The 22,763-nt window shown below is 45.0% G+C and overlaps 1 protein-coding gene across 3 annotated transcripts in view; it reads right to left on the bottom strand.

Annotated features, from left to right (window-relative positions):
- The window catches only part of LOC144580912 (uncharacterized), an 89,954-nt gene that overhangs the window by 23,894 nt on the left and 43,297 nt on the right, over positions 1–22,763 (bottom strand). Inside the window, exon 1 of one of the 3 annotated variants that reach the window (XM_078361614.1) lies at positions 20,894–22,392. The exons of the other annotated variants lie outside the window; for them this stretch is intronic. The gene's annotated coding sequence lies outside the window, so the exon portion shown is untranslated. Of the gene's footprint in view, positions 1–20,893; positions 22,393–22,763 lie in introns of those variants that run through there. 3 annotated transcript variants of the gene reach the window in all.

A 22,763-nucleotide genomic window follows, 5' to 3' on the forward strand; every position in this document is an offset into this window, starting at 1 on the left:
GTCCCCTCCCTAACGTGCAGTTACCTTGTCTGCAAAATGGGAAAGAGTTGCCCTCATTTTGCATGTTTGCTTATTACATTTAAGTATCTTTCTAATCTTCATTTTACCTTCATGAGGGTTGTAAGACTTAGCAAATCATCATACAGATGCCCAGTCACCTTTGAAGACAAAAAGTAAATAAGGTTTTAGTTTAAGTCTTGTGCATTATTTGAGACATACACTGAGAGTTTGAAACTCTCACTTAACTGGATGTCCTGTGTTTTCTCTGGCAACCCTGCTCCCTACCAACGTGGTGCTTTTGGGATACATATCCCCCTGCCTCTCAGCTTTGATTTCTATATCTGGAAAATGTGGTAGTGGGAGGTAGAATAAATGATTTTTATGTTGCTCTGACTTTCTGAGAGCCCTTCACAAGTTACTTGAACCCATTCTCTCACCGAGCCCCACCCCAACTCCATTCTGCATGCCTCAATTTCCCCTCTCAGTCCTTAGGAACACTTTTTTTTTGGAGATGGAGTCTCCCTCTGTTACCCAGGCTGGAGTGCAGAGTCACGAACTTGGCTCCCTGCAACCTCTGCTTCCCAACCGATTCTGCTGTCTCAGCCTCCTGAGTAGCTAGGATGACAGGTGTGCATCACTATGCCTGGCTAATTTTTATATTTTAAAACAGACAGGGTTTCACCATGTTTTCAGGCTGGACTCGAACTCCTGGACTCAAGTGATCTATTCACCTCAGCCTCCCTAAGTGCTGGGATTACAGGTTTGACCCACCCCACTCAGCTCAAAGAAAGTAGAACACCATTTTCTAATGTCGGGTCAGTTTGTTTCATTTATACGGCAATGGCGTCACCTGGTGGCTTCATGGAGGAGTGCCCTGAGGGTAAACCTCCCACAGCAGGGGTTGGCAAAACACTCAAAGGAATCTGACAGAAGATGACCACCTCTCTCTGGGGAAAAATGGTTCATAAAACTGTAGCAACCTCAGTATCCACCCTTCCTTCACCAGGATCTCATGGTGATGTTAGGAACTGTCTACCAAGAGGCAGGAAAAGTGCACAGGGAAAGTGACACGGTGCATTATCTGCGGATATTTCGGTCTTCTCTGATTTTTTTTTTAAAGAGGAGTCTTGCTCTGTCCCTCAGGCTGGAGTGCAGTGGTGAAATCTCGTCTAACTGCGATTTACACCTCCGGGTTCAAGCAATTCTCCTGCCTCAGCCTCCTTAGTAGCTTGGATCACAGGCACACGCAACCATGCCTGGTTCATTTTTGTATTTTTAGCAGAGACAAGATTTTGCCGTGTTAGCCAGGCTGATCTTGAACTCCTGACCTCAAGTGATCTGTCCAGCTCAGCCTCCCAAAGTGCTGGGATTACAGACATGCACCCCCATGCCTGGTTTTCTCACTTTATTTTTTCTTTTATTTTTTAGATGGAGTCTCACTCTGTCACCCAGGATGGAGTACGATGGTGTGGTCTCTACTCACTGCAACCTCCACCTCCCGGGATTCTCAGCCCTCAGTCTCTCGAGTAGCTGGACTACAGGCATATGCCACCACACCTGGCTAATTTATGTATTTTTGGTAGAGATGGGATTTCACTATGTTGGTCGTGATGGCCTCGAACTCCTGACCTCCAGTGATCCTTTCACCTAGGTTTCCTAAAGTGCTGGGATTACAGGCGTGAACCACCATGTCTGGCTGTGGGTTTTCTTGAAAACCCACTATTCATCCTCCTTTGAATAGTGAACCTCTCAAAACCTGTAACAAACATGGAAGAGCCACTGGCCGGGTGGGCTGGTTGGTGGCAGGGGGGCTGGGATCCCAGCAGTTGGCATCCCCTTTCCCAGGATGTACACATGGCCTCATATACCAGTTCTTTTATCTCCTAGGTCAGCTGGTCAACACCGTCTGGGTAAAAAAAGGAGACCAGATCTTGTTTTCATCCATGTTTGAAGCCAATGTCACCACCCACGACATTGCTGTCAGTGCGTGCCCAAGCCCCCGGTAGCCTAGAAAAATTAAGACCTGGTTCATTAACCATACACCTACCAGACCCAACCCAGCCAAAACATGAAATCGACTGGGCTCAGTGACCCACATCTGTACTTCTAGCACTTGGGGAGGCCAATGCGGGTGGATGTCCTGAGGTCAGGAGTTTCAGACCAACCTGGCCAACGTGGTGAAACCCCATCTCAACTAAAAATATAAAAATGAGCCTAGGGTAGTGGTGCACACCTGTAATCGCAGCTACTCGGGAGGCTCAGGTTGGAGAATCACTTCAATACAGGAGGTGGAGGTTGTAGTGAGCCGAGATTGAACCATTGCATTCCAGACTGGGCAGGGCGTGAGACTCCATCTCAAAAAACAACAGTAACAACAGCAGAAACACAAAATCAAACAACGCCTTTTTTTTTTTAGAGACAGAGAGGGACTTCCTGTGTTGTCCAGGCTACAGTGCAGTGGTACAATCATAGCTCACTGCAGCCTCTTATTCCCATGCTCAAGCAATCTTATCACTTAAGCCTCCTGAGTAGTTGGGATTACAGGTGCATGCCACCATGCTCAACTAATATTTGTGTGTGTGTGGAGATGGGACCTCACCGTGTTGGCCAGGCTGTTCTCAAACTTTGGGCATCAAGGGACCCTCCCTTCTCAGCCTTCCAAAGTGCTGGAATTACAGGCGTGAGCCTCTGATCCTGGACAAAACCTAATTACACATTCATGAATGATCAAGGGCATGATGGCTCATGTCTGTAATCCCTTTACTTTGGGGAGGATGAGAGGATATCTTGAGGTAAGGAGTTCGAGACTGGCCAGGCCAATAGGATAAAACCCCATCTCTACTGAAAGAATACAAGGCCGGGAGTGGTGGCCAACACCTGTAATCCTATGACTTTGGGAGGCTGAGGTAGGCAAATAATGATGTCAGGAGTTCGAGACCAGCGTGGCCAACATGGTGAAACCCTCTCTACAAAAAATACAAAAATTAGCTGGGTGTGGTGGTGCGCCTCTGTAATCCTAGGTACTCAGGAGGCTGAGGCAGGAGAAATGCTTGATCCCAGAAGGTGGAGGTTGCAGTAAGCTGAGATCACACCAATTTATTCCAGACTGAGGGACAGAGCAAGAATCTATCTCAGAAAAAAAAATTAGCCAGGCATGGTTGCATGTTCCTGTGATCCCAAGCTACTCTGGAGGCTGAGGTGGGAGGATTTCTTGAACCAGGGAGAATGAGGCTGCAGTGAGCTGAGGTCATGCCACTGCACTCCAGCCTGGGCGACAGAGCGAGACCCTGTTTCAATAAATCAATAAATAAAATAAAAATTTATTGTCTCCCAATTGGGAGGCCGGAAGTGTAGTTGGGTGTCTGCAGGCCAGGCTCTCTCTGGAGGCTCTGGGACAGCAGGCATCCCTTGACTTATAGTGGCCATTGTCCTTCTATGCATGTCTGTCTCTGTGTGAAAATTTATTTTTGGGCAGGCACAGTGGCTCACACCTATAATCCCAGCACTTTGGGAGGCTGAGACAGGATTGCTTGAGCCTCGAAATTCAAGTTTAGCCTGGGAAACATAGTGAGATACCATCTCTACATAAAATACAGAAAATTAGCTGGGCATGGTGGAACACACCTGTAGTCCCAGCTACTCAGGAAGCTGAGGTGGAAGGATCATTTGAACCCAGGAGATTGATGCTGCATTGAGCTATGATCACATCACTACACTCAAGCCTGGGTAACAGAACAAGACTGTCTCAAAAAAAAATATTTTACGCTTTCTTTTTCTTTTACTGGCAACATATTTCCCTTTTAGTAAGGACACCAGTTATATGGGATCAGGGCCCCACCATCATGACCCATTTTAACTTGATAACCTCTGTAAAGACCCAGTCTCCAGATAAGGTCATGCCTGTAATCCCAGCACTTTGGAAGGCTGAGGTGGGAGGATCACTTGAGGCCAAGAATTCAAGACCAGCCCGGGGAACACAGTGAAACTTCACCTCTACAAAAAAATTAAAAAAAAATAGCTTGGTGTAGGGGTGTGTACCTGTAGTCCCAGCTCCTTGGGAGGCAAGAGCACAGAGTGAGCCCAGGAGGTCGAGGATGCAGGCATCTGTGATTGTGCCACTGCCCACCAGCTGGGCAATAGCAAGACCTAGTCTGTCTCAAGAGAAAAAAAAAAGTTTCCTGATCCAATGTGGGGTAATTTTTTTATAACTTTAACTCTGTATTTTTTTTGCATATTGCTTAGCTTTTCCACATGAACTCTGTGATTATAACAAGAAAATAGCAGTCACATTACATTTTTTTGTTTTTTTGAGATGACGCTCTGATCTTGTTTCCCAGGCTGGAGTGCAGTGGCATGATCTTTGTTCATTGCAACCTCCGCCTCCTGGGTTGGGCGATTCTCCTGCCTCAGCCTCCTGAGTAGATGAAACTACAGGCACATGCCACCCTGCCTTGCTCATTTTTGTATTTTTAGTAGAGAGGGGAATTCACCGTGTGGGTCAGGCTGGTCTTGAACTCCTGGCTTCAAGTAATCTGCCCACCTCAGCCTCTCAAATTGCTGGAATTGCAGGCATCAGCCACTGCATCCGGCCATTCTTATCTTTTTGTCCACAGAAATGACCAGCATTTCACTTTTTGTTTGTCTTGTTTTGTTTTTCTTAGATGAAAACAAACTAGCAGTTATAATTGGGAGGACAATTTGCATTATGGGAATCTGGGAGTCATGCCAATTTCTGTAATCAAAGTTGATAAAAAGAAACTGGAGTTATACGATGGGATGGTGGCACACGCCCATAATCCCAGCACTTTGGGGGGCCGATGTGGGTGGATCACCAGAGATCAGGAGTTTGAAACCAGCCTGGCTAACATGGTGAAACCCCGTCTCTATGAAAAAAAAAAAATACAAAAATTAGTCAGGCCTTCTGGTGGGTGCCTGTAATCTCAGTTACTTGTGAAATTGGGCAGGAGAATAACTTGAGCCTTGGAGGGGGAGTGAGACTCTGTCTCAAAAAAAAAAAAAAAAAGAAAAGAAAAGAAAATTCATCCTGGAATGTAAGGCTGGTTCACCATACACAAGTCTATAAACATAATTCACCACATAAACAGAACCAAACACAAAAACCACAGGATTATCTCCATAGATGCAGAGAAGGCAAAACTCTCAATAAACTAGGTATTGACAGAACTTATCTAAAAATAATAAAAGCTATTTATGACAAACCCACAGCCAGTATCACAATGAATAGGCAAAAACTGGAAGCATTCCCTTTGAAATCTGGCACTAGACAAGGATGTCCTCTCTCGTCACTCCTATTCAACATAGTACTGTAAGTTCTACCCAGAGCAATTAGGCAAGAAAAAAAAATAAACGGTATTCAAATAGGAAAGGAGGAAGTCAAATTTTCTCTCTTTGCGGACGACATGATTGTATATCTAGAAGACCCCATTGTCTCAGCCCACAATCTCCTGAAACTTATAAGCAACTTCAGCAAAGTCTCAGGATAAAAAATTAATGCACAAAAATCACAAGCCTTCCTATACGCCAATAACAGACTTAAAGAGAGCCAAATCAAGAATGAACTGCCATTCACAATTGCTACCAAGAAAATAAAATGCCTAGGAATAAAAGTAACAAGGAATTTAAAGACCTCTTCAAGGAGACCTACAAACCACTGCTCAACAAAATAAGAGAGGACACAAACAGATGGAGAAACATTCCATTGTATTCATTAGGAAGATTCAGTATCATGAAAATGGCCATACTGGCCAAAGTAATCTATAGATTCAACACTATTCCTATCAAGCCACAATGGCCTTCTTCACAGAACAGGAAAAAAACCACCTTAAACTTCATATGAAACCAAAAGAGAGCCCACATAGCCAAGTCAAGTCTAGGCAAAAAGAACAAAGCTGGAGGCATCACACCACCTGACTTCACACTATGCTACAATCCTACAGTAATCTAAAGAGCATGGTACTGGTACCATAACAGAGATATAGAACAATGGAACAGAACAGAGGCCTCAGAGACAAGACCACACATCTACAACCATCTGATCTTTGACAAACCTCACAAAAATAAGCAATGGGAAAACGATTCCCTGTTTAATGAATGGTGTTGAGAAAACTGGCTAGTCCCGTGCAGAAAGCAGAAACTAGACCTCTTCCTGACACCTTACACTGAAATTAACACCAGATGGATTAAAGACTTAAACATAAGACCTAACACCATAAAAATCCTAGAAGAAACCCTACGCAAAACCATTCAGGATATAGGCATAGGCAAGGACCTCATGACTAAAACACCAAAAGCATTGGCAACAAAGGACGAAATAAACAAATGGGACCTAATCAAACTCCACAGCTTCTGCACAGCAAAAGAAACCATCATTAGAATGAACTGGCAACCAACAGAAGGGGAAAAAATTTTTGTAATCTACCCATCTCATAAAGGGCTAATAACCAGAATCTACAAAGAACTAAAACAGACTTACAAGAAAGAAACAAACAAGCCCGTTCAAAAGTGACTGAAAGATATGAACAGACACTTTACAAAAGAAGACATAAATGAGACCAACAAACATATGAAAAATCTTCATCATCATTGGTCATTAGAAAAATGCAAATCAAAACTACATTGAGACACCATCTCATGTCAATTAGAATGGCAATCATTAAAAAACTTGGAGACAACAGATGCTGGAGAAAATGTGGAGAAATAGAAACACTTTTACACTGTTGGTGAGAGTGCAAATTAGTTCAACCATTGTGGAAGACTGGCGATTCCTTAAGGACCTAGAAACAGAAATTCCATTTGACCCAGCAATTCCATCACTGGGTATATATCCAAAGGATTATAAATCGTTCTACTATAAGGACACATGCACACGAATGTTAATTTTTGCACTCTTTACAATAATGAAGTCTTGGAAACAACCCAAATGCCCATCTATGGTAGACTGGACAGGGAAATTGTGGCACATATACAACATGGAATACTATGCAGCCATAAAAAAAGATGTTTGTGTCCTTTGTAGGGACATGGATGAACCTGGAAACCATCATTCTTACCAAACTGACACAAGAACAGGAAATCAAACACTGCATGTTCTTACTTATAGGTGGGTGTTGAACAATGAGAACACATGGGCACAGGGAGGGAAACATGATACCCTGGGGTCTGTGGTGGGAAACTAGGGGAGGGACAGCATAGGGTGGGGAGTTAGGGAGGGATAACATAGGGAGAAATGCCAGATATAGGCGATGGGGAGGAAGGCAGCAAACCACATTGCCACATATATACCTATGCAACAATATTGCATGTTCTTCACATGTACCCCAAAACCTAAAATGCAATTATATGTATATATATATGCACATACAAACATATATATGTACATATATATATATATATAAATGTATATGGAAAGTTGCCTTTCCACCTCTTTCTCCCAGACCAAAAAAAAAAAAACCAAGAAAGAAAAGAAAAAGAAAAATTGGGGTTATTAATCAGTTGATAAGAGTAACAGTCTTGCTCACAGACTTCAGATCCTTTTTTTGCAGGCTAGAAAGCACTTTAGTTAGTAAAATAATAACAGTAAGGACAACAGCCAAAAGGGAAGAGTATTTAAAATGCAGGAGGTCCTTGTCTAGGCTCGTTCGTGGGTAACATTATTTAGCCTTGAGCATCATCTTAGGAGAGCATCCTCATATGATTCTTATCTGACAGGTGGAAAAACTGAGGCACAGAGACCTATGTTGTCTGTCCGGACTCAAAGTGGTATTAAGTTGTGGCACAGGTGTCACCTGACATTGTCTTGTGCAGTGTGCCTATCTATTATTTTTATTTTTGAGACGGAGTTTCCTTCTTGTTGTTTATGCTGGCGTGCAATCTCGGCTCACTGCAACCTCTGCTTCCCAGGTTGAAGCAGTTCCCCTGCCTCAGCCTCCCAAGTAGATGGGATTACAGGCACGCGCCACCATGTTTGGCTAATTTGGCATTTTTAGGAGAGATAGGGTTTCTGCATGTTGGTCAGGCTTGTCTTGAACTCCTGACCTCAGGTGATCCATTCACCTCGGCATCCCAAAGTGCTGAGATTACAGGCATGAGCCACCACACCGGGTTTTGTTTTGTTTGGTTTTGTTTTTGAGATGGAGTCTTGCTCTGTCTTCCAGGCTGGAGTGCAGTGGGACGATCTCGACACACTACAACCTCCACCTCCTGGGTTCAAGCAATTCTCCTGCCTCAGCTTCCTGAGTAGCTGAGATTGTAGGCACGTGCCACCACGCTGGGCTGATTTTTGTAGTTTTAGTGGAGTCAGGGTTTCACCATGTTGGCCAGGCTGGTCTTGAACTTCTGACCTCAGGTGATTCACCCACCTCGGCCTCCCAAAGTGCTGGGATCACAGGCATGAGCCACCTCACCTCGCCACTATGCCTATCTCATTGTATTTCTAAAAAAAGAGGTAAAAGAAATAATTGTATTTCTATCCTCACAGTAACTCCATGAAGGAGATAGTATCATTTACCTTTTACAAATGCGAAAACAAAAGCTCCAGCTTTGTTTCACTTTGAAACCCAAGCTTGAGTGCAATGGCATGATCTTGGCTCACTGCAGTCTTGACCTCCGGGACTCCAGTAATCCTCCAGCTTTAGCCCCCTGAGTAGCTGGGACTACAGGGGGACACAGCCACACCTGGAAAATTTTTTGAAGTTTTTTTGTACAGATGGGGTCTTGCTATGTTGCCCAGGCTGCTCTCAAACTCCTGGGCTCAAGCAATCCTCCCACATCAACCTCCCAAAATGCTGGGATTACAGGTGTGGTCGCTCCAGCTTTTTTTCCCCCAAGTCCACATGAAGTTGTTAGTGGCTGAGTCAAAAGAGTCCCGGGGTCTGCTGACTCCTACTTCAGTGTTTTTTCATCTAGACTGTAGCCACTGTAATTTCTGGAAATATTCTAACAGTGGACTGTGATGGATTATTTGGGTGTGTAGCACAAACAGAGGAACATCTCTTAGGAGACTGAACCCTGATGTTCTGATGGGGCCAGCATGTGTTCTGTAAAAACGTTCCATAGCTCCCATCCATGACCAGTGAATAAGAATTAGGTACCAGGCATGGTGGCTCACGCCTGGAATCCCAGGACTTTGGGAGGCTGAGATGGGTGGATTACTAGGTCAGTTCAAGAACAGCCTGGCCAGTATGATGAAACACCATCTTTACTATAAATAAAAAAATTAGCTGGCCGTGGTGGTGGGTGTCTGTAATTCCAGCTACTCAGGAGGCTGAGGCGGCAGAATCGCTTGAACCCAGGAGGTGGAGATTGCAGTGAGCTGAGATTGCGCCACTAAACTCCAGTCTGGGTAACAAAACAACACTCGGTCTAAAAAAAGAAAATGCTGGGCATTGGCCAGGTGCGGTGCGGTGGAACACATCTGTAATCCCAGCACTTGGAGAGGCTGTGGCAGGCAGATCGCTTGAGGTCAGGAGTTCCAGACCAGCCTGACCGACATGGTGAAAGCCCATCCCTACTAAAAATATGAAAATTAGCTGGGTGTGGTGACAGGTGCCTACAATTCCACCTACTCAGAATGCTGAGGCAGAATTGCATTAACCTAAAAGGCGCAGCCTGCAATGAGCTGAGATGCCACCACTGTACTCCAGCCTGGGCGACAGAGCGGGACTTCATCTCAAAAAAGAAAAAAAGTTGGGTGTGGAGGTGTGTGGTCTCAGCTACTCATGAGACTGAGGTGTGCGGATCGCTTCAGTGAGCTATGGTGGAGTCACTGCACTCCAGCCTGGGTGACTAAATGAGACCCCTATTTTAAAAATTTAAAATAATTTAAAAAATGAACAAAATAATAGAGACAATAGGATAGTATTCATCACCAATAAGAGATCAATCATATCACCCACTGAATCTTGCCAACATAATCAAACTCTAATCTAATGGGGTGACCATGAATCCAGCTGCAAATGTGCCACAAATACAAAAGACAGAGAACGGGTTCACCTTCACCAAGGAAATTTAGACTTTGAGAAAGACCCAACAATGTGGAGTCTTCCAAAATTCATAGAAAGGCAAAGGGATAGGCCAGGCAAGCTGGCTCAGGCCTGTAATTCCAGCACATTGGGAGGCCAAGGTGGGCAAATCACAAGGTCAGGAGTTTGAGACCAGCCTGACCGACATGGAGAAACCCCATCTCTACCAAAAATACAAAAATTAGCCAGGTGTGGTAGCACATGCCTGTGATTCCAGCTATTCAGGAGGCTGAAGCAAGAGAATCACTTGAACCCGGGAGTCGGAGGTTGCAGTGGGCTGAGATTGTGCCATTGCACTCTGGCCTGGGTGACAGAGCAAGACTCTCTTTCAAAAAAAGAAAAAAGAATAAAAAGGGAAAAGGGATAGAGAAAAAACTTGTAGATTGCATATTTTTTTAAATTTTAGTTTTTGCTGGGCACTGTTCACACCTGTGATCACAATCATTGCACTTTGAGAGACTGAAGTGGGCAGATCACCTGAGGTCAGGAGTTTGAGGACAGCCAAGCTAACATGGTGAAACCCTGGCTCTATTAAAAGTATAAAAATTAGCTGGGCATGGTCCCATGTGCCTGTAATCTCAGCTACTCGAGAGGATAAGGCAGAAGAATGGCTTGAACCCAGGAGGTGAAGGTTGCCATGAGCTGAGATCACACCACTGCACTGCAGCCTGGCTGGAGTTAAAAAAAAAATTAGGTTTTGTGGAGACAGGAGTCTCCCCTTGTTGTCCAGGTCGGTCTCAAACCTCTGAATTTAAATGATCCTATCACATCAGGATTACAGGTGTGAGCACTCACCCAGCTAACAAACTTGGAAATTGAAAGAGGCTTAAAAGACATAACAATGCTGGGAAACAGTTATGGGTTGGAGATGCATACTAGGGCTGCTCTACTCTAAAGAAACAGAAAGAGGCCAGGTGTGGTGTCTCACACCTGTAACACCAAACACTTTGGGAGGCCGAGAAGGGAGGATCGCTTGTGCCCAGGAGTTTGGGATCAGCCTGGCAACATAGTAAGACCCTGTCTCTACAGAAAAAAGTTTTTTTTTATTAGCCGGGAATGGTGATGCACGCCTATAGTCCTGGCTCCTCAGGAGGCTGAGGGGAGATGATCACTTGAGCCCAAGAGTCAAGGCTGCAGTGAGCCATGTTTATACCACTGCACTCCAGCCTGGGTAACTGAGCAAGAACCTGCCTCAAAAAAAACAAAACAAAAAGAGAGAGAGGAACAGAAATCAGCAATTACTGTGAATGTCAGCATTGGGGAATACTTCTGGAGAGAAGGGAGGGGCTGGCATTGTGCTCATCTCCAGCCCTTTCTGGAAGTACAGAGTCTAGTGGGGAAGACAGCAACACGAGTGGAGATTCAGGCTGCAGCACCAGGAAGTTCCCTTCCACTTTCCTGCCTTCTTGCCCTTTCCTTCGGGGAACGGAAGGACGATTTTCTTTCTTCTTTGCCTTTCTAACTAGAGTTTCTGACAGGAGAATTTATATACTGGATATATAGCATCAACATGAACAGCCAGCTGGAATTGAAGTCTTTGTTGATACCCCAGTCAGGCACATCCCTGATTCCTCTGCTAAGTACATCTGGATGTTGCTACTGTCCAGGATTCTCAGCCACATGCTTGGTGCCCACTCCCAGATTCTGGAAATTTCCTGACATTACCCCGAAAAGGAGGGACACTCACTCACAATTCTGCGTAGAAATCGTCTCGATGTGTCCTTTTTTTTTTTGAGACAGAGTCACTCTGTTGATCAGACTTCAGTCCAATGGTGTGATCTCAGCTCACTGCAACCTCCGTCTCCCAGGCTCAAGCAGTTCTCCTGCCTCAGCCTCCCAAGTAACTGGAGTTACAGGCACCTGCAACCGTGCCTGGCTAATTTTGTGTTTTGAACGGAGTTGGGGTTTCACCATATTGGTCAGGCTGGTCTTGAATTCCTGGTCTCAAGTAATCCGCTCACCTAGGCCTCCTAAAATGCTGAAATTACAGGCATGAGCCATCATGCCTGGCAATTTCTGTGTCACCCCCCTAGGCCAGCCTCTGCATGTTTGGGTTTGATGAGGCTGTGGCTGTCCAGCTGGCTGCCTGTCATCTTAATTTCGTGTCTCCTCGATACTTCTCACCTGCCCATGAATTCATTTTCTTTTCTTTCTTTTGTTTTTTTCTTGAGATGGAGTTTTGCTCTGCCACCAGGCTGGAGTGAAGTGGCATAATCTCAGCTCATTGCAACCCCTGCCTTCCATGTTTGAGCAATTTTTTTGCATCCGTCTCCCAAGTAGATCTGACTACAGACATGTGCAACAATGCATGGCTAATTTTTGTATTTTTAGTAAGATAGGGTTTCCTCATGTTGGGCAGGCTGGTCTCAAACTCCTGATCTCAGATGATCCACCCACCTCGACCTCCCTAAGTGCTGGGATTACAGGCATAAGCCACAGTGCCTGGCCTCAGTTTTTAAACTCAGCCTGAATGGGCTTCTCTTGCTAGCAGCTAAGAGCTCTGACCCTTAAAGCCTTCTCCCACCCGGCAGGAAGTGTTTGGATGTTTCTGGATCTAAAATCCAAGTGTCTAAGTCTACCAGTAGTTGCAAGTGCAGATGATCACACGATTTTTTGATTTTACAGTGGCACAAAAACGATCACATTAAGTAGAAACTGTCCTTCCAGTACTGATACAACCTTTCTGGTTTTTACTGTTAGTATAGTATTCAATAAACTGCATGAGGGCCAAGTGCAGTGGCTCATACCCTTAATCCCAGAAACCAACCGAGCCCCCTTTGACCTAACAGAAGGTGAATCAGAGCTAGTTTCAGGCTTTAATATTGAATATGCCGCAGGCTCATTCGCCCTATTCTTTATAGCAGAATACATAAATATTATCACAATAAGTGCCCTAACCACCACCATCTTCCTAGCAACATCATTCAACATGACCATATCAGAAACATACACAATCAACTTTATAACTAAAACCCTCCTACTAACCACCTTATTCCTATGAATTCGAACAGCATATCCTCGATTCCACTATGATCAACTAATATACCTCCTATGAAAAAATTTCTTACCTCTTACACTAGCACTATGCATATGATAGATTTCAATGCCCATCTTAATATCTGGTATCCCACCACAAACATAAGAAATATGTCTGACAAAAGAGTTACTTTGGTAGAGTAAATTATAGAGGTTTAAAGCCTCTTATTTCTAGGATTTTAGGAATTGAACCCATACCTGAGAACTCAAAACTCTCCGTGCTACCTATTACACCATATCCTAAACAGTAAGGTCAGCTAAATAAGCTATCGGGCCCATACCCCGAAAATGTTGGTTAAATCCTTACCGTACTAATATCAACCCCCTAGCCCACCTCATTATTTCCTTAACCATCCTAACAGGAACCACAATTACAATTCTAAGCTCACACTGATTTCTAGCCTGAATAGGCCTAGAACTGAATAGATTAGCCATCGTACCAATTTTAGCCAAAAACACAAACCCCCGATCCACAGAAGCTTCTACTAAATACTTTCTAATCCAAGCAACAGCATCAATAATTCTCCTAATAGCCATATTCCTTAATAACTTAACCTCCGGACAATGAACAATCAACCCACGCCATAACCAAATTTTATCCACAATAATACTAATTGCCCTAGTAATAAAAATAGGAATAGCTCCCCTCCACTTCTGACTTCCAGAAGTAACCCAAGGAATCCCCCTAATTCCAGCCATAATTGTTCTCACGTGACAAAAACTTGCCCCCTTGTCAATCATATTTCAAATCTTCCCATCAATAAATATGAACATTATCCTAATGATCTCAATCCTATCAATTATGGTTGGCAGCTGAGGGGGACTTAACCAAACACAACTACGAAAAATTCTAGCCTACTCCTCAATCACCCACATGGGATGAATAATAGCAGTGCTATACTACAACCCAAGCATCACCATTCTAACCCTTATTATTTATATCTTCCTAACAATCTCCACATTTATAATTTTTTACCTAAACTCAAATGTAACAACCCTATCACTATCGCACACTTGAAACAAACTAACATGAATAATACCCATAATTCCACTAATAATATCCTTAGGAGGCTTACCCCCACTAACAGTCTTCTCCCCTAAATGAGCTATTATACAAGAACTTACAAAAAAAATAACCTAATTATCCCACTCACAATAGCCATATTAACACTAATAAACCTCTACTTCTATATACGCCTAACATACTCCAACTCAATAACAATATTCCCCGCATCCAACAACACAAAAATTAACTGACAACTAAAACACATAAAACCAATGCCACTCCTACCCCCACTCGTAACTTTTTCCACATTACTACTACTTTTAACCCCACTAATACTTATAAACTAGAAATTTAGGTTAATAAGACCAAGAGCCTTCAAAGCCCTTAGTAAGTAAACTTTACTTAATTTCTGCACCATTATAAGGACTGCAGAACTTTATTCTGCATCAACTGAACGCAAATCAATTACTTTAATTAAGCTAAGCCCTTCCTAGATTGATGGGACTCTAACCCACAAAAATGTAGTTAACAGCTAAATAACCTAATCAACTGGCTTCAATCTACTTCTCCCACCGTCAGGGAAAAAAAGGCGGGAGAAGCCCCGGCAGAGTTGAAGCTGCTTCTTTGAATTTGCAATTCAATATGATATGTCACCTCGGGGCTGGTAAAAACAGGGGTTACTCCTCTGTCTTTAGATTTACAGTCTAATGCTTACTCAGCCATTTTACCCCTAACTATGTTCATAAATCGCTGATTATTTTCAACCAATCACAAAGACATCGAAACTCTATACTTACTATTTGGTGCATGAGCAGGAGCAGTAGGAACAGCCCTAAGCCTTCTAATCCGAGCAGAATTAGGCCAACCAGGAAGTCTAATAGAAGATGATCACGTCTACAATGTTATTGTAACGTCTCACGCATTTATTATAATTTTCTTCATAGTAATACCAATCATAATTGGAGGCTTTGGGAACTGACTTGTCCCTTTAATAATTGGTGCTCCCAACATAGCATTTCCCCGAATAAACAACATGAGCTTCTGACTTCTACCCCCTTCATTCCTTCTCCTACTCGCATCCTCTACCCTAGAAGCTGGTGCCGGAACTGGCTGAAGAGTTTACCCCCCCTTAGCAGGTAACATATCACACCCAGGAGCTTCTGTAGACCTAACTATTTTTTCGTTGCATTTAGCAGGTGTCTCCTCCATTCTAGGGGCTATTAACTTTATTACAACAATTATCAACATAAAACCCCCAGCCATGACCCAATATCAACCCCCCCATTTGTATGATCTGTCCTAATTGCAGCGGTCCTTCTTCTACTTTCCCTTCCAGTCCTAGCTGCGGAATTACTATATTACTAACTGATCGTAATCTCAATACTACTTTCTTCGACCCTGCTGGTGGCGGAGATCCCATTCTATATCAACATCTATTCTGAGTTTTTGGTCACCCTGAAGTGTATATTCTCATTCTACCAGGTTTCGGAATAATTTCACACATTGTAACATATTATTCCAATAAAAAAGAACCATTTGGCTACATGGGTATGGTCTGAGCTATAATATCCATTGGCTTCCTGGGATTTATTGTATGGGCCCACCATATGTTCACAGTAGGAATAGATGTAGACACTCGCGCATATTTCACATCAGCTACTATAATCATCGCAATCCCCACCGGAGTAAAAGTATTTAGCTGACTAGCTACACTACACGGCGGTAATATTAAATGATCCCCTGCAATACTATGGGCCTTGGGCTTTATTTTTCTTTTCACCGTGGGCGGATTGACAGGAATTGCATTAGCCAACTCATCATTAGACATTGTATTACACGACACATACTATGTAGTAGCACACTTTCATTACGTATTATCTATGGGAGCAGTATTTGCTATTATGGGAGGCTTTATTCACTGATTTCCACTGTTTTCAGGCTACACACTTGACCAAGCCTATGCTAAAGTTCATTTTACTATTATGTTTGTAGGAGTAAATCTAACCTTTTTTCCGCAGCACTTCCTTGGCCTATCCGGAATACCTCGACGATACTCAGACTATCCAGATGCATATACCACATGAAACACTGTCTCATCTGTGGGATCTTTCATCTCACTAACAGCAGTTATTCTTATAATTTTCATAATTTGAGAAGCATTCTCCTCAAAGCGAAAAGTTTCTACCATCGAACAACTATCTACCAATCTAGAATGACTATACGGCTGCCCTCCCCACAGGGAGGCTGAGGTGGGAGGATGGCTAAAACCCAGGAGTTTGAGGCCAGCCTGGGAACATAGTGACATCCCCTCTTTATAAAAAAGATAAAAATTAGCCACGTGCAATTGTTTACACTTGTAGTCCCATCTACTTGGGAGGCTGAGGCAGGAGGGGTCACTTGAGCCCAAGAGATTGAGGCTGCAGTGAGCTATAATCAAGCCACTTCAGCCTGGGTAACAGAGCAGAACCTCGTCTCTGACAAAACAAAAAATGTAGGCTGGGCATGGTGGCTTACGCCTGTAATCCCAAGACTTTGGGAGGCTGAGGTGGGTGAATCACAATGAGGTCAGGAATTCAAGACCAGCATGAGAAACACGGTGAAACCCCGTCTCTACTAAAAATACAAAAATTAGCTGTGTGTGGTGGCATGCGCCTATAATCCCAACTCCGGAGGCTGAGGCAGGAAAATTGCTTAGTACCTGGGAGGCAGAAGTAGCAGTGAGCCGAGATTGCGCTATTGTACTCTATCCTGGGAGACAGAGCAAGACTCGGTCTCAAAATAAATAAATAAATAAATACATACATACATACATACATACATACATACATACATACATAAAAATTAAAAAGTAGGTAAACTATTGCTTCATGAGGACGGCATTCTATTTGGGATGTTGAGAAAGTTTAGAAACAGATGGTGGCACTGGTTCCACAATATTGTGAATCTACCAAATGCCATTGAATTGTACACTTAAGCGTGGGTACATTAATCCAAGTTTATTACCTATTTCTACAAACATTCATGAAGGTTGGACCCCTGAAACGTCAAAGTCATGATCCAAGGTGGGGAAGGGTGAGAGGGTTTTGTTCTCTTTTTACTACTGCTTGCTTGTTCTCTACCCAAAGTCGGCTGGGCTAACCTCCAATACTTGGTAGGGTAGGTGTATTACATGCATTTGCGGGCCGGGTATGGTGGCTCACACATGTAATCCCTGCACTTTGGGAGGCTGAGGTGGGCAGATTGCCTAAGCTCAGGAGTTCAAGAGCAGGCTGGGCAACATGGTGAAAACCTGTCTCTACTGAAAATACAAAAAGTAGCTGGGTGTGGTAGTGTACTTGTAGTCCCAGCTACCTAGTAGGCTGAGGCAGGAGAATCACTTGATCCCGGGAGGCAGAGGTTGCAGGCAGTGAGCCAAGATGGGATCACTGTACTGCAGCCCGGGAAAGAGAGCCAGACTCCACCTTCAAAAATAAAAATAAATAGGCCAGGTACGGTGGTTCATGCCTGTAATCCCAGCACTGGAACCTGATAGGCAGAGGTTGCAGTGAGCCAAGATTGCATCACTGCACTCAAGCCTGGATGACAGTGTGAGACTGTCTCAAAAAATAAATAAATGCATTTTCAACTTAGTATATTTTTACTTTTTTTCCCCCACATAGAGATAGAATCTCTCTATGTTGCCCAGGCTAGTCTTGAACTCCTGGGATCAAGCAATCTTCCCACATTGACCTCCCAAAGTGCTGCGATTGCTGATGTGAGCTACTGGACTTGGCTGCTATTACAAATTTATGACAGATTTATGGGGACATGACACCATCATGAGTTAAGGAGCATCTGTATTTATGCTGAAAATGAGGGTGGCTTGTGTGAGGAAATGGGGGAGTGTCACAAAACACAACGGGACCAGGGCCTCCAGGGGGACACCACAGGCTGACTCTGGCTCAAACCCAGGGCTCCCTCCTTTGTGTCTCCTGCTGCAGGACAGACCCCAGGCTCACAGCTCTGCAAATCCATGCTGTCTGCACTGCAGGACTTTGAATCCATGGCTGGGGGTTGGGGGTGATGTTGGAGCATGAGCAGGAGCAGGGAAGGGAGGACACATCAGGGGTTGCCCCTGCAGCCATATTTGCAGAGCAAATTCCTTTTCTTTTTTCTTTTTGAAACAGAGTTTTGCTCTTGTTGGCCAGGCCGGAGTGCAATGGCATGATCTCGGCTCACTGCAACCTCAGCGTCCCATATTCAAGAGATTCTCCTGCATCACCCTCCTGAGTATCCAGGATTACAGGCATGCACTAGCATGCCTGGCTAATTTTGTATTTTTGGTAGAGATGGGGTTTCACCATGTTGGCCAGCTGGTCTCAAACTCCTGACCTCAAATGGTCCACCGGCCTTAGCCTCCCAAACTGCTGGAATTACAGGCGTTAGCCACCGCACCTGGCCCTGGTTGCCCTGTCCTGTCTCCTGGCTCTGTACAGCCTCAGCTTCTCTTCCCCCAACCCCTAGCTGATAGAGAGCAACCCCCACTCTCTGGGGTTGTAGGCCACTTTCTATGAGAGTGGTTACAAGTTACATGGGAACACCAAGTACAATCTGGTGAGCTATGTCCACACCAAACCTTGCTGCATGTCCCCTGAGGGCCCCCTCTTCCTTCTTTCCTTACCGGCATAAAAAGCTGAGGAATTTATAGACAACACAGCCCCCAGCCCTGCCCTGTGGTGAGAAGATATTCAGGCAGCCATCACCTACACACCAGACTTCACTGAAGTGTCACACGGGAACAGCGCGGTGTGAGCTGGAAATCCCAGCACTTTGGGAGGCTGAGGTGGGTGGATCACAAGGTCAAGAGTTTGAGACCCACCTGACCAACATGGAGAAACCCGTCTCTACTAAAAATACAAAAATTAGCAGACCGTGGTGGCCTCCTACTCAGTAGGCTGAGGAAGGAGAATCACTTGGACCCTGGAGGCAGAGGTTGCAGTGAGCTGAGATTGTAGCACTGCACTCCAGCCTGGGTGATAGAGTAAGATCCTGTCTCAATAAATAAATAAATAACAGGAGATTCCCACATGGAGTGACAGCGAGGAGCCTAACCCAGCCTGGGGCAGAGCTATAGAGCTGAGTTAGCTGGGTAAACTGAGGCATAAGGAATTAGTAGGGGCAATTTCCACAGGGCAGGGACCTGATCAGCTGCAAGTCAGCAACATTAAACTTCTTTGACCAGGCTCATCACATCCAGATGAGTGAGGAAAACAATCACTTCTCACTGTGGGTCCCCAGAACTCCAGGAGCAAGGGAGTGGGAGAAATCATACTGGGGCCATTGTTTCTGTAAGCTCCCAGAGGCCTTTCACAGACAGTAGAATTAGAACGGAGCAGGGCTTGGCTGAGCACAGTGGCTCACGCCTGGAATCACAGCAGTTTGGGCAGCCGAGGTGGGTGGATCGCCTAAGGTCAGGAGTTGGATACCAGCCTGGCCAACAGGGCAAAACCCCAGCTCTACTAAAAATGCAAAAATTAGCCAGGTGTGGTAGCACTCACCTGTAGTCCCAGCTACTCAGGCCAGTGAGGCAGGAGAATCTCTTGAACCTGAGAGGTGGAGGTTGCAGTGAGCCAAGATTGCATCACTGCATTCCAGGCTGGGTGAAAGAGCAAGACACCATCTCAAAAAAAAAGTTGGGGCAGGGGACAGAGTGGGGCTAAGTGGCTTCCAGGTTTACCTCTCCTCCAACACCCCATCTCTCCCACAGTCTTGAGTTGGGGGATGCCCATGGTGTTCCATATGTGCACTTGGTATTTCCTCTCCTGAACCCACAGGATATTTACCTAAAACAGAAGCAGAACTGAGGCAGGACTGACCCAACTTCACTTCCAGGTATGCTGTCTCCTGGACAGAGGCAAGGACTGGGCTGCCTACGGGGAGTCCCTTAGCAGGAACAGAGAGAAGCAGGGTTGAGATCATAACCCCAGGTGAAGAACAGTAAAACAGGATGATTAAAACACTTCACAACAGCCAGGGGAGGTAGCTCACACCTGCAATCCCAGCACTCTGGGAGGCCGAGGTGGGCGGGTCACCTGAGGCAAGGAGTTCGAGACCAGTTTGGCCAATATTGTGAAACCCTGTCTCTACTAAAAATACAAAAATGAGCCAGGTGTGGTGGCAGATGTCTATAATCTCAGCTACTCAGGAGGCTGAGACATGAGAATGGCTTGAACCTGGGAGGAGATTGCAGTGAGGCCAGATCATGCCACTGCACTCCAGCCTGGGTGACACAGTGAGACTCCATCTCAACAACAACAACAACAAAACACTTTATGAATGGTGGTCCCTCAAAACACTTCCACACAGCATTACCATTGGCTCTAACAAAGCCATTGCCATCCATGCCAAAAGAATAGAAAGCAGAAACTTCGAGAGGGATTTCCACACCTGTGCTCACAGCAGCACAATTCACAAAAGCCAAAAGACAAAATCAACCAACGGGTCCACCAGCAGATGAAAAAAAAAAAACACAGTGTGATCCATCTGCTAAGCAGAATATGACTCAGACTTAAGAAGGAAGGGAGGCCAGGTGAGGTGGCTCAAACCTATAATCCCAGCACTCTAGGAAGCCACAGTGGGTAAAGACTCTGTCTCAACATAATAAATACATCCAAATAAAGAGAAATAACAAAGGAAGTGAGAATATATCGTGAGTGACTCTAATAAGTGAGGACTGAAAGCATTCTCAGCTGCTGATAGCATTACTTCCAACCAGTTCAGTTTTGTTCCTTTTCCCGGCTGGGAAGACCTGCACTTGTCCCCCGGGACTCACCTTTCTTTACACCAGGCCAGTGATGGCAGACTGCAGCCTTATCTGCAGCACCTTAATCTGGTACGTGTTCTGCTGCTCAAACAGCGTCTGCAGGCAGGTAGAGAGGAACATCAGCATTGCGAGGAGGTAGCCCTTCCAGGCCGGAGACTTGGGATCACCAATAAACTCCAGAAAAAGGCTTGCAGGGGAAGGAGGGAGAAGATACAGCTGGTGAGAGTAGATGCCCATGTGTGTTGCCTTTGCCCAAACCAGGCCAGGTGTGGAGGATCAGTCGGCGTGGTTGACTTTTTCGCAATCGTGATCTCGGTTATTTCCCCCACTGTCCATGCTTCTTTTCAATCTTACTGCAGCTCCTCAAGATCAACAGATGGTGTTTTTCTCTCCCCTTGTTATGAGGTAAATTGTGTCCTCACAAAATTTATATGTTGAAGCCCCAACCCCCGGTACCTCTGAATGTGACTGTGTTTGGAAATAGGGCCTTTAAAAAAGCAATAAAGTTAAAATGAGGTCATTAGGCTGGGCCTTCACCCATTCTGGACTCCTGATAAGAGGAGAACATGTAGACACACAGGGAAACACCTGGGTGGTTACAGAGGAAAGACCATATGAGGACACAGGGAGAAAGTGGACAACTGCACACCAGAGGCAGAAGCCTCAGATGGAACCAACTTGCAGGTACCTGATCTGGAACTCACAGCCACCAGAAACAAGAGGAAAATACATTTCTGTTGTTGAAGCTACTCAGTCTGTGATACTCTGTTATGGCAGCTGAGCAGACACAACTTGGACCTGGGCTGGCCACAAAACCACCTTTGACCAAGAGTAGAGTGGAGGTAAAGCTATGCCAGCTGTGAGCCTCAAGAGAAAATGTAGCTTTTGGCCTATTGCTTAGAACCCTCCCTACTAGCCACATGAACATGTCTGAGCTAGCTTCAGGCACAACTACACGCACATGAGAAAACCCAGCCAAGAAAAGAAGGCCCACCCAGCTGAGCCCAGTCCACGTTACTGACCCACATTACTATAAACTAAATAAATGAATGCTTATAACTTTAAGCCACTTATTTGGGGGCATTTTACAACAAAAGCTAATTTATACAGTCAGGTAAGAGCTTACTTATTTGCCCCTGTGGGGGACAGTCACTTTCTCATTAATCATTTTTCTTTTTCAGTATCCTTCCCACCCACCCTCCAGTGTCCCGAGCACCAGATCTATAGGAAGAGGCATGAGAGCTGAAGCCCCCGGACTCTGAATGGATGCCATTAAGAGACCACAAGCCTTAGCGAGATCCTTAAGTCTGGACTCACCTAAGCAGCTTGGGGACAGTGAACCTGAAGACATCACTGATGAAGAGGCTGTGGGTCCCATGAGGAAGGTAGAATGAAACACTTGCCAGATAACCCTCAGCAGGGGGCCCCACTGCCTCCCTTTTTGCTGTAGGAATGCCACTGCCTCTTTTCATTTTAAACACCATTGCCTTGGTGTGCCTTACAGGAAGGGAGAGGCTGGCTCTGGGTCCCGTTTTATACTCTCAGCCACCAGCAGCAGCAGGGCCAGGCACTAAAAGCTTGTTTTCCTAACAATGGGCGTGGGTGGGTGTGGATCCAGCGTGGCTCCCTCACCTGTGCCTCCTTACCACCTTGAGTGCCCATTGAAGAGGCAGTCACAGGAGTTGTGGGGGAAGGGCAGGAGGGCAGCCCTGAGGACTTTTAGATGGCCATGGGAAAGCACACACGTTGAGCACCTACTACGTACCAGACACTCCCCAGTCATCCTAAGACCGCCGGCAAGCCAGATGTTGTTCCCATTTCACAGATGAGAAAACTGAAGCTCTGAGAAGCCAACTTGTCCAAGGGCACACAACTGAGA

This window comes from Callithrix jacchus, chromosome 22 (assembly GCF_049354715.1).
Source record: "Callithrix jacchus isolate 240 chromosome 22, calJac240_pri, whole genome shotgun sequence".
In the NCBI taxonomy this organism is placed as follows: Eukaryota; Metazoa; Chordata; class Mammalia; order Primates; family Cebidae; genus Callithrix; species Callithrix jacchus.